This window comes from Schistocerca serialis, chromosome 1 (assembly GCF_023864345.2).
Source record: "Schistocerca serialis cubense isolate TAMUIC-IGC-003099 chromosome 1, iqSchSeri2.2, whole genome shotgun sequence".
Taxonomy (NCBI): Eukaryota; Metazoa; Arthropoda; class Insecta; order Orthoptera; family Acrididae; genus Schistocerca; species Schistocerca serialis.
The window spans coordinates 403,813,017-403,825,783 of record NC_064638.1 but is presented as its reverse complement, the minus strand read 5'-3'; the positions used below and the strand labels follow the sequence as shown (position 1 = coordinate 403,825,783).

Sequence of the window (12,767 nt, the reverse complement as noted above, 5' to 3'; positions counted from 1 at the left end):
GAGGCAGAATACGGCGCTGCGGTCTGCAACGCCTGTATAAGACGACAACCCTGTGGCGCAGTTGTTAGATCGGCTACTGCTTATACAATGGCAGGTTATCAAGATTTACGTGTCTGAACGTGGTATAGTCGGTGCATGAGCGATGCGACACAGCATCTCTGAGGTAGCGATGAAGTAGGGATTTTCCTGTACGATCATTTCGTGAGTGTGCCGTGAATATCAGATATTCGGTAAAACATCAAATTTCCAACATCTCTGCGGTCGGAAAAAGATCCTGCAAGAACGGTATCAACAACGGCCGAAGAGAATCGTTCATCGAGACAGAGGTTCAACCTTTCCCCATATTGCTGCAGATTTCAATGCTGGGCCATTAACAAATGTCAGTGTGCGAACCATTCAACGATACATCACCTTCCCGGGTTCGATTCCCGGCGGGGTCAGGGATTTTCTCTGCCTCGTGATGGCTGGGTGTTGTGTGCTGTCCTTAGGTTAGTTAGGTTTAAGTAGTTCTAAGTTCTAGGGGACTGATGACCATAGATGTTAAGTCCCATAGTGCTCAGAGCCATTTGATACATCACCGATATGGCCTTTCGGAGCCGAAGGCTCACTCGTGCACCCTTGATGACTGCATGACACAAAGCTTAACACTTCGCCTGGGCCCGTCGGCACCAACATTGGACTGTTAACGATTGGAAACACTGTGCAATCCGACGGACTTGGGCAATTCCAACAGGACAGTGCTACGCCCCACACGTCCAGGGTTTCAAATATTTCCGCTGGCCACCAAACGCCCCAGACATGAACATTATTGAGCATATCTGGGCTTCCTTGCTACGTATTGTTCAGAAGAGATCTCCACCCGCTCGTAATCTTACGGATTTATGGACAGCCCTGCAGTTTCCTTGGCTCTTCAGTGTATAAACGCTATCTGATAAAACAGAGAAACTGTATAACTGTACTGCAGTTGTCCTTTATCAAAAATAATTAGAAAACGTAAAACAGAATAGCAAATGAGCCAGCCTGTGAAATTCTGTACTGTGCAGTGCAGTGGACGGTGCTACAATGTCAGACGTCAGAGTGCTTTTCTTGCGGTCAAAGATCACACTGCTTGCACCAAGAAACTCTGGGGCGTATTATATTGACTATTGAAGACTTCTGTTTGAAAATTACCCAGTGTACAGATATGAAGTATGACACAGCGAATAAAGAGAGAGTTCACTTTCACCAAATACCAAAAATAAGCTAGACACCATAGAGGTTAAGAAATCAAACAAAATGCAATTGCTCTATAACGTACCATCGTAGAGAAGGGGCCCATATTCGAAAATAGAAAGTATACGCGAATAACTTTCGAAGTTTTGCTGTTGGACACCAACTTCTTTAGTTTTAGCCTCGTGATCATTACTTTAGATATACAGGGTGTTGCACTTACTGTGACTCAGTGGCGAAACTAGCACCCGAAGGTAAGCTCCGATCGCCACATACGCCGCGGCCCGTTGCTCCGACTCTGGCATGTGGGGTATCGATGTAACCGAACTAACCGAGAAAATCGTTGGGCACTTCAGCACTTCAGCAAACTGATGTATTAGTAACATCAGCTCGTAAATATGTTTACAAGCCGAGACTGAGACCTTACGAAGTAACGGTAGCTTGTCGGTGCACCAATTCAGATACTGCTGCTCGACGTTAGTATTACAAAAAAAAAAAGGTTCAAATGGCTCTGAGCACTATGGGACTTAACTTCTGACGTCATCAGTCCCCTAGAACTTAGAACTACTTAAACCTAACTAACCTAAGGACATCACACACATCCATGCCCGAGGCAGGATTCGAACCTGCGACCGTAGCGGTAGCGCGGCTCCAGACTGTAGCGCCTAGAACCGCTCGGCCACTCCGGCTGGCGTTAGTATTACAACTGGCTGTTACAGATGAGGGGCGTAATACTGTGATGCCTTTCAATCGTTAAGGCAATGGACTCGAATTTTCAAGAGCTGAGATATAATTTCCCATCCTACAATTCTAATTTGGATTTTCCAGATGAATGAAGTCGTAATTCCAAATAAAAGACATGTGTTCATGCATCTAACCGTGTCGATATTGCACATTTGTGCGCATTTCAATTAATGACGTCAGCGTTTTGAAATTGTAAGACTATTTCCTTCCCTTTCTCTTTCACGGATCGATAGAAGCGTGAGGGGCAGTCAAGTAAAGACCACATCCGCCACAACAGGATCAGTGATTGTTTCCATTCAAAAGCACACGAGTTAAGACATTCATGCCATTGGAAGACAATCAATTCTTGTTTCGTAAAACGAGGACGGAGGTTGACGGATCCACAACCGCACCCACTCTTGCACTTCCTCGTCCAACCGTAACCAATATCCACGTATGTCTTTCTCCAGCTCGCCAAAGATGTGAAAATCACACTGTGAAAGACCCGGTGTTTACGGAGGACATTGGAGTGTTACCCAAACAAATCGCTGAAGAGTTTGCCTTGGTCCGATTTAGTCCGACAGAATTCCTGGGCGTTTTGACTTCATGGCGCGTCGCAGTTTCTACAAAGTGTCTTCATAGCACTGTGCATTAATTGTGGTACAACACTCGTGGTTAGTCGACGAGCTGAACGCTATGACAGTCAAAAAAGAAGGTCAAACGTTACAGGAATGTGTGTGAACAGTTTTAGATTTCTTTGGCTTTGCCTTTCTTTTCCACGGTAATGCCCGCCTCCCACTCTGCCAACCGGACGAAAGCTACGCTTCAGCCTCGTACGGCCCGGATCTTTGACCGTGTGATTTTCATATCTTTGGTGACCTGAAGAAAGGTAACATCGGTTTCAGTCCGACGAGGAGGTGCAAGAGTAGGAACCATTGTGAATCCGTCAGCTGTCGGCTGCTTTCCACGAAACAGGAACTGATCGTATCGTCTCCCAGTGGAATAAATGTCTTAACGCGGTTATTGATTACTTTAGAATGCAACCTTTCCATGTTCACATGCAGGGTGTTTGATTTTCATTTGACAGCCCCTTTTATGTTGACATGAGCATACAGGATTTTAGTGCTTCCTGTATAGATTTGCCTCAATTGCTCTTGTCCTGTCACTCCATCGGTGTCTTCATGTTATCTGTTAGGCATTAAATAGATTACATCATGATGAGTATAACCGCTTCAGCTGTATGATAAATCTTTATTTAGGTCCAACTAGTTGCGCGGCGTTTGAGTCACATCTTCAGGGATACATATTTTTTTCGTAATTTATGAATGTTTATCCCTGAAGTCGTGGCTCTGAGGCCGCGAAACTATTTGGATCATAAATATAAATTCATCATATAGCTGAAGCTTTGGATTCGTCATGGAACAATTCCATAGCTGTAAATGCCCACAGCAAAAAATTTGCGGCATTAAGTAGACTGACGCAAGAGAAAACAGGTCGTAACATTCGGATTCCTGTGCCGCAACTGGTTGAGTGTGTAAAGTTAACAGAGTTGCGAATTTTGCGTTGGCGCTTGCACACGTTTTTGCTAAAATGCGCGTCATGCTTTTAGCTACCTGATACTCGTGCGTTTCGACCTTACTAAATATTGACATTAGAGATCTGCCTTTCTTGTGTACTTTAGGAAACCGTACACAAGTGGTGGTGCATCTACTGGTGTTTCTAGAGTCTCGGTGTTACGTGGCAAGTACGACTCATCTACCTTGTGCCAAGTGTTGGCGCTTTGCTAAGTGCTGTGCGGCTTCAGGGTAAACACGTTCCGCCGCCTCCGTCTCGAGGGAAGCTACACGCTTCTCTGCGAACATGCTATTAATAGTGTTCTCGGAATGGAAGAGAAACTCATAACTTTACTATAAGAAGCTTCATTGTAGCCATGTTCAGATACTTCTGAGGTACATTGTTTTCTGCAGAGCACTCTAAATCTTATTTTGGGTTTTCCCGTGAGTAACTGAATTTAGCTTTCTGTCGCACGGATGTTATAAACTGCATAGATTCTGCTTACGACTCAGCAGACGAATACAATAATCGACTTATTGTGAAAAAGTAAGTATAGTGTAAATGGCTGAACAACTAACACCAGAATATTTTCACTTAACTCCCGCTGTTTGTTGAACTGCTTCGGTACTCGGTCTCTACTGATATTCTCATAATTATCATCATAGCGGGTGTTGCTGTCCATATAGTTCAAACATAAATGCTAAATTCATTCTCCATGATTGTCCTTCAGCGTCTTACAAATTTCCGGTCAATCAGTATTTGTGGGATAGACCTTGTCGCAGACTTTGTCTTAGATTGGTAGGAGTGCTTGTTACAGTCGCCGTTTTGTTCTTCAGTCAGTTCATTTTATATTAAATAGTTTTAATTTCTTTCATATATTTCTGTTTCTTCTTTCGCCTCGAGGAGTATATTCATGCGTACTTAGGAATTTGATTTCTGCTGCTTTAATAATTTCTCATGGCTGATCCTCACAAATTCGTAGTTTCATAGGGACTGCCGACATATTATAAAATTTAATTTTTGTGTTTTGTGTCCTTTTCTGTCTGATTAATACACGTTCTGTTTGCAGTAACCGGTGGAATTGATTGTTTTACTTCCCAGACCATTTTGGTGGTAGAATATGCTGAGCAACGAATTAAAAAAAAAGAAAAAACTTTAATATTTCTTGTACCAACGGCGATTTAACACTGAGAAAAGCGAAAAGTAAAAAAAAAGGCGTTACAATAGTCACTATAAAATAGTTAATAATTACGAGAATGAAAATGACAAGATAACATACCAAAAACTTCATTGCTTGTACACGTGACTTGCAGATAAGAAACAGTGAGAGAATCAATGCTAACAAGTTCACAAGGTTCGAAAAAATAACTCAAAGAAAGCTGAAAAAATCGGTGCGTTAATATAAGGCTGCAATATTGAGCTACAGCAGACATCGCCCAGTCCCTTCCAAGACCAAAACAGAACGTTGCTCCACATACACTGAAGACCTAAAGAAACTGGTGCACCTACCCCGAATCGTGTAGGACCACCTCGAGCACGCAGAAGTTCCGCAACACGGCGTGTCATGCACTCGACTAATATCTGAAGTAGTGGAGGGAAATGACACCATGAATCCTGCAGGGCTGTCCATAAATCAATAAGAGTACGAGGGAGTGGAGATCTCTTCTGAAAAGCACGTTGCAAGGCTTGCTCAATAATGTTAATGTCTAGGGTGGCGGCCAGCGGAATTGTTTAAACTCTGGGCTCGTGGGCTGTAGCACTGTCCTGCCGGAATTGTCCAAGTCCTTTGGAATGCACAATGGACTTGGATGGATGCAGCTGATCAGACAGGATGCTTACGTACGTGTCACCTGTCAGAGTCGTATCTAGACTTATCATGGATCCCATATTACTCAAAATGCACACGCGCCACACCGTTACAGTGCCTCCATGAGCTTTGAAAAGTCCTTTGCGGACATGCTGAGTCTATAGATTCATGAGGTTGTCTCCAAATCCATTCGTTCCGTACAATTTGAAACGAGACTCGTCCGTCCAGGCAACATGTTTCCAGTCATCAACAGTCCAATGTCGGTGTTGATGGGCCCAGGCGAGGCGTAAAGCTTTGTGTCGTGCAAGTCATCAAGAGTACGTCAGTGGGCCCTCAGCTCCGAAAGCCCATAGCGATGATGTTTCGCTAAATGGTTCGCATGCTGAGGCTTGTTGATGACTGAGGATCGAAATCTAAGGAAGGTTGCACTTCTGTCACGTTGGACAATTCTCTTCAGTCGCCGTTGATTCCGTTCTTGCACGATCTTTTTCCTGCCGCAGCGATGTCGGAGATTTGATGTTTTACCGGATTCCTGATATTCACGGTACACTCGTGAAATAGTCATACGGGAGAATCCCCAAGTCATCGCTACCTCGGAGAAGCTGTGTTCCATCGCTCGTGCACCGACGGTAGCACCACGCTCCAAGTCACATCTCGATAAGCTGCCATTGTAGCAGCAGTAACCGATCTAAAAACTGCACCAGACACTTGTTGTCCTACACAGGCGTTGCCGACCGCAGCGCCGTATTTTGCCTGTTTACATATCTGCGTATTTGAGTACGCATGCCTATACCAGTTTCTTTGGCGTTTCACTGCATACGCGCACCACTTGCATTTCTGAGGTTTACGTTACAACGCAGACACACAAGAAATTGAAAAAGCAGGACTCCAGTTTACATAGACAGCAACAGCAAACAAACCACATTAATCTTTATATTTATATTGCACTGAAAATATCTGCAGGGCACTGCAAATGTCGACGGTATACGCTGTGTGCAATGTGCGAAAACAAACATATTACACTCACACACGGTACTTGCTGCTGATGACAGTAATACCACCAGTACTCTTCGCCCTCAAGCTTACATTCAGTGTGGGTTCCACTGTTTTCCCGGCACTGCTGGTTGTATGGTGACAGTGATATTCAGCGGTACAGACAGATTTATTGATGAACAGCTGGCCGATGTGTACCTCGTGTGTGGCTCTTCCGAATGCAATGGAAGAGAGGCACGGCAACGCTAAGCTGTTCTCACACAACAGTATTTTTTGCATTTTTGCGTTACGATATTTCGTATTTTCTGTTACGTTGATAGCATTTTACAAGCCTGTTTCCTGTTGTGAAGGTGTTTTCAGAGAAACGAAGGTAAGAGAGGTAACAAACCGAATAAGTTATAATTACTTTACTACTCTGTAATGAGTCGCCTGAGATTGTAAGTTTCACGGCCGTTTGCCAGTTTGCCAGTTTTAGAATGGTTCAAATGGCTCTGAGCACTAAGGGGCTTAACTTCTGAGGTCATCAGTCCCCTAGAACTTAGAACTACTTAAACCTAACTGCCCGAGGGAGGATTCGAACCTGCGACCGTAGCGGTCGCTTGGTTCCAGACTGTAGGACCGCTCGGCCACCCCGGCCCGCGCCAGTTTTACACTCAAATGGTTCATATGGCTCTGAGCACTATGGGACTCAACTTCTGAGGTCATTAGACCCCTAGAACTTAGAACTAGTTAAACCTAACAAACCTAAGGACATCACACACATCTATGCCCGAGGCAGGATTCGAACCTGCGACCGTAGCGGTCTCGCGGTTCCAGACTGCAGCGCCTAGAACCGTACGGCCACTTCGGCCGGCTTTTACACTCAAGTGCCGTAAGTTATAGGATACCTACTACTGTCGCGTCGCACCTCCTTTTCTCGGCGTAGTGCAGCGACTCGTCGTGGAATGCATTCAACAAGTCCTTTCAAGTCCTCTGCCGAAATATTGAGCCATGCTGCATCTATAGCCGTCCATAATTACGAAATTGCTGCCGTTGCAGGATGTAGCGCACAAATTGGCCTCTCGATTGGGTGCCACAAATGTTTGATCAGATTCATGCCGGGCGATCTGGATGGCCAAACCATTCGCTCCAATCTTCCATAACATTCTTCAAACCAATCGTGAACAATTGTGGCCCTGGGAATGGTGTACTGTCTTCTATAAATATTCCATTGTTGCTTGCGGACATGAATTTCGTGAATGGCTGGAACGATCGCCAAGCAGACAAATATAACCATTCCCTGTCAGTGGTCTGTTCAGTCGGGCCAGAGGACCCAATCCATTCCATCTGACCAGTCCACGGTTTTGCAGTCGTCTGGGGTCAACCGATATGGTCGCGAGTCCAGGTGAGGCGCTACAGGCAATGTTGTGCTGTTAGCAATGGCACATATGTCAATCGTCTCCTGCGTAGCCCATTAACACCAAATTTCGCCACAGTGTCCTAAGATATACGTTCGTCGTACGTCCGACTATAATTTCTCCGGTTATTTCACTCAGTGGTGTTTGTTTATTTGCACTGACAACTCTATGAAAAGACCGCTGCGCTCGATTGTTAAGTGAAGGCTATCAGGCACTGCGTGGACCGTGGTGAGAGACAATGCCGGAAATCTCGTATTCCCGGCACATTGTTGACACTGTGGTTCTCGGAATGTTGAATTGCTTAAAGATTCCCGAAATGGAATATCCTATGCGTGTAGCCCCAACTACCATTCCGCGTTCAAAATCTGTTAATTCCAATCGTGCGCCCATAATCACGTCGGAAACATTTTCACTTGAATCACCTGAGTACAAATTACAGGTCTGCCAATGCACTGAACTTTAATAGCTCGTGTACGTGGTATTACTGTCATCTGTATATGTGCGTATCGGCATCCCATGACATTTACATCTACATCTACATCTACGTGATTACCCTCCTTTCCACAGTAAAGTGCCTGGTAGAGAGTCCATAGAACCACCTTCAAGCTCTCTACCGTTCCACTCTCGAATGGCGCGCGGGAAAAACGACCACTTCAATTTTTCTGTGCGAGCCCTGATTTCTCTTATTTTATCATGATGATCATTTCGCCATTTGTAGATGGGTGCAAACAGAACGTATTCGCAATCGGGGGAGAACACTGGTGATTGAAATTTGATGAGATACCGTCGCAACGAAAAACGCCTTTGTTTTAATGATTGCCACTCCAATTCACGTATGGTGTCTGCGGCACTATCTCCCCTATTTCGCGACAATACAAAACGAGCTGCAATTCTTTGTACTTTTTCGATGTCTTTCGTCAGTCGCACCTGATGCCGATCCCACACTGCACAGCAATACTCCAGAATAGGGCGGACAAGCGTGGTATAAGCAGCCTCTTTAGTAAACCTGTTGCACCTTCTAAGTTTTCTGCCAATGGTTTGTTCAACCCACAACGTTATCTATGTGATAGTTCCAATTCGGGTCATTTGTAATTGTAATCCCTGAATATTTAGTTGAATTTACAGCCTTCAGATTTGTGTGACTTAATCGCGTAATCGAACTTCAGAGTATTTCTTTTAGTACTCATGTGAATAACTTTACACTTTTGTTTATGCAGGGTCAGTTGTGACCTTTGTCACCTCAGTGTAATAAACATCGAACAATTTTTTTTCATTCCATTGTGGCAGGCTGATACAGTAAGCGCTTTGAATTATTTCAGAAAAGAAACAGTGTTCGTTGCAAAGTTACTTAACATCAGTAATGCGTTTCGTCCTTTGGGGAAACATCAGACTGTGCAAAAGTAAAAGCCATATAAAACTGGAAAGTGGACGTATTCAGTTTTATAAAATTTTTTGAGGGATCGTTTGCCTATCCAGCTACATCTGCGTCCACTTCCCATTTTATGTGACCTCTTGAGGGATAGGTTACACATCCAGCTACTTTCGACGATCTGATGATGCCCGGAAAGGTCCGAAACGCTTTTCTGGTATTAAATAACTTTGCAGCAGAGACTGTTTTTATTCTGAAATACATCGAATAAATACATCGTACTGTCGTTTCCGTATCAGAATTCGTACTTCTTTAAGCCATCTGTAACTATATATATATATATATATAGTTAAGGCTCACCGGCCACTTGACCATCTTAATATATATATATATATATATATGGTTAAGGCTCACCGGCCACTTGACCATCTTCTTCTTCTGTGCGAATGCACAAGCAGTGCCCGAACTCTTACGGGAATCGGCAACGCGGCGTGAGTAATGAGTATAATGGGCGGGGGCACTACGAACGTCGTGCGGGACAATACGTTGAGAATGTGGGTTTCGCGGGAGGCGTGCCAGAGATAAATCCCTGCAGCCGCGCTATCCTCTTTGTCCTCGGTGGCTCAGATGGATAGAGCGTCTGCCATGTAAGCAGGAGATCCCGGGTTCGAGTCCCGGTCGGGGCACACATTTTCATCTGTCCCCGTTGACGTATGTCAACGCCTGTAAGCAGCTAAGGGATTTCATTTCATTGTAATTTCATCTGTAACTGTCTACGCGACTTTGCTGCAGGCGCCAAAAGCTCTCCTCCCCCCTCCCCCCCTCCTCTCCTCTTTAGTCCATCAGAGGTGGGTGACGGTGAGGTTGGACACATCGGTACAGGTATCTGTAGCATTACAAAACCACGGGCCCAGCCGATCTTCGGAGCTCCGTGAAGAACAGCTGAATTCCTGCAGTTTCATTTATCTATACTGATACAGGTATTCCACGGCAGAATAAACTGCGCAATGGCATCAGGAATACAGATGTAGGTGAAGAGGTACCAGCAGATGCGAATTCTGAGAGTTGAGGGACAGAAACAAAAGTTGGTTCAACACACTTATAGGTCAGGGACTGTGAGAATATCAAAGGTGGGAGTGGACGAGAACGGAGAGGAGGAGGAGCAGATGAGGATGGTTGTCGCAAGTGTCGGGCGTGAAACCTGGCCTGAGGCGGAAGACGTCGGTGAGTGGCTCTCCGGAGGGTCCGCGCTGACGCCTACTCTATTTTTACGGCGCTACTCAGCTGCAATAAAAGGAGTCGTTTGAGGAGCGAGTCATCGCACGCTTCTGTCTACAAGCATTACTTAGGGCCGTACAGAATTACGCCGCCGCTCTGCTGCGCGTAAAAAGCGGGCGCGGTGCCGTTCCGTGCCGTGCTTGTTTACTGAGGAGGCCGCGGCCGTGCTGCCTGCCGCGGTGCGCCGCGCGGGCGTCGCCTTTGTGACGGCGCAAGGCAGGCAGCGGACGGCGGACTGCCCGCGGCGCAGGCTGCCGACACTAAAAACAACGCGGGGGGCGGGGGGCAGGGGGCGGGGAGGGGGCGCCGCTAGCAGAGAGCTGAGGGATGTCTGGCCGACACGTGCGGCCACTCTCATCACCAAACATCAGCTCAGCTGCCACTTGTCCTACGATCTAAACGTGCCGCCTCCACAGCCAGCACGGCTAAAAACTCCTACCTTTACATTTATACGCTGTATGATCAAAAGTATCCCGACGCACCTACGGAACGGATTCTAGATGTCACGAGAGGTTGACCTGCCAGTATAAAACGAGGTGGGGAGTGTTGTGCTGTCAGTAGAGAAGTAGGAACATGTACTGTTTCTCCTGGGTGGACTTGGGTTTAAAAAATGTAAACTAAAAAAATGGCTCTGAGCACTATGGGACTTAACTGCTGTGCTCATCAGTCCCCTAGAACTTAGAATTACCTAAACCTAACTAACCTAAGGACATCACACACGTCCATGCCCGATGCAGGAATCGAACCTGCGACCGCAATGGTCGCGCGGTTCCAGACCGTAGCGCCTAGAACCGCTCGGCCACTTCGGCCGGCTGTAAACTAAACAATACGATAAATTTTATAAACAGGGTGTTACAAAAAGCTACGGCCAAACTTTCAGGAAACATTTCTCACACACAAAGAAAGAAAATATGTTATGTGGGCATGTGTCCGGAAACGCTTACTTTCCATGTTAGAGCTCATTTTATTACTTCTCTTCAAATCACATTAATCATGGAATGGAAACACACAGCAACAGAAGGTACCAGCGTGACTTCAAACACTTCGTTACAGGAAATGTTCAAAATGTCCTCCGCTAGCGAGGATACATGCATCCACCCTCCGTCGCATGGAATCCCTGATGCGCTGATGCAGCCCTGGAGAATGGTGTATTGTATCACAGCCGTCCACAATACAAGCACGAAGAGTCTCTACATTTGGTACCGGGGTTGCGTAGACAAGAGCTTTCAAATGCCCCCATAAATGAAAGTCAAGAGGGTTGAGGTCAGGAGAGCGTGGAGGCCATGGAATTGGTCCGCCTCTACCAATCCATCGGTCATGAAACTGTTGTTGAGAAGCGTACGAACACTTCGACTGAAATGTGCAGGAGCTCAATCGTGCATGAACCACATGTTGTGTCGTACTTGTAAAGGCACATGTTCTAGCAGCACAGGTAGAGTGTCCCGTATGAAATCATGATAACGTGCTCCATTGAGCGTAGGTGGAAGAACCTGGGTCTCAATCAAGACATCACCAACAATGCCTGCCCAAACGTTCACAGAAAATCTGTGTTGATGACGTGATTGCACAATTGCGTGCGGATTCTCGTCAGCCCACACATGTTGATTGTGAAAATTTACAATTCGATCACGTTGGAATGAAGCCTCATCCGTAAAGAGAACATTTGCACTGAAATGAGGATTGACACATTGTTGGATGAACCATTCGCAGGCCAACCCGTGGAGGCCAATCAGCTGCTGATAGTGCCTGCACACGCTATACATGGTACGGAAACAACTGGTTCTCCCTTTAGCACTCTCCATACAGTGACGTGGTCAACGTTACCTTGTACAGCAGCAACTTCTCTGACGCTGACGTTAGCGTTATCGTCAACTGCACGGAGAATTGCCTCGTCCATTGCAGGTGTCCTCGTCGTTCTAGGTCTTCCCCAGTTGCGAGTCATAGGCTGGAATGTTCAGTCCTCCCTAAGACGCCGATCAATTGCTTCGAACGTCTTCCTGTCGGGACACCTTCGTTCTGGAAATCTGTCTCGATACAAACGACGCGCCACGGCTGTTGCCCCGTGATAATCCATACATCAAATGGGCATCTGCCAACTCCGCATTTGTAAACATTGCACTGACTGAAAAACCACGTTAGTGATGAATACTAACCTGTTGATGCTACGTAATGATGTGCTTGATGCTAGTACTGTAGAGCAATGAGTCGCATGTCAATACAAGCACCGAAGTCAATACTCGTATTACCTTCCCTCAATTGGGCCAACTGGCGGTGAATCGAGGAAGTACAATACATACTGACGAAACTAAAATGAGCTCTAACATGGAAATAAGCGTTTCCGGACACATGTCCACATAACATATTTTCTTTATTTGTGTGTGAGGAATGTTTCCTGAAAGTTTGGCCGTATCTTTTTGTAACACCCTGAATAATCGAC

General features: G+C 45.8%; 1 non-coding gene across 1 annotated transcript; it reads left to right on the top strand.

The window, feature by feature from the left end:
• The first annotated feature begins 9,664 nt into the window (after nt 1-9,664).
• On the top strand, nt 9,665-9,738 carry Trnat-ugu (transfer RNA threonine (anticodon UGU)). The gene has a single exon. It is a non-coding gene; the product is annotated as a tRNA-Thr (tRNA).
• Nucleotides 9,739-12,767: the final 3,029 nt, after the last annotated feature.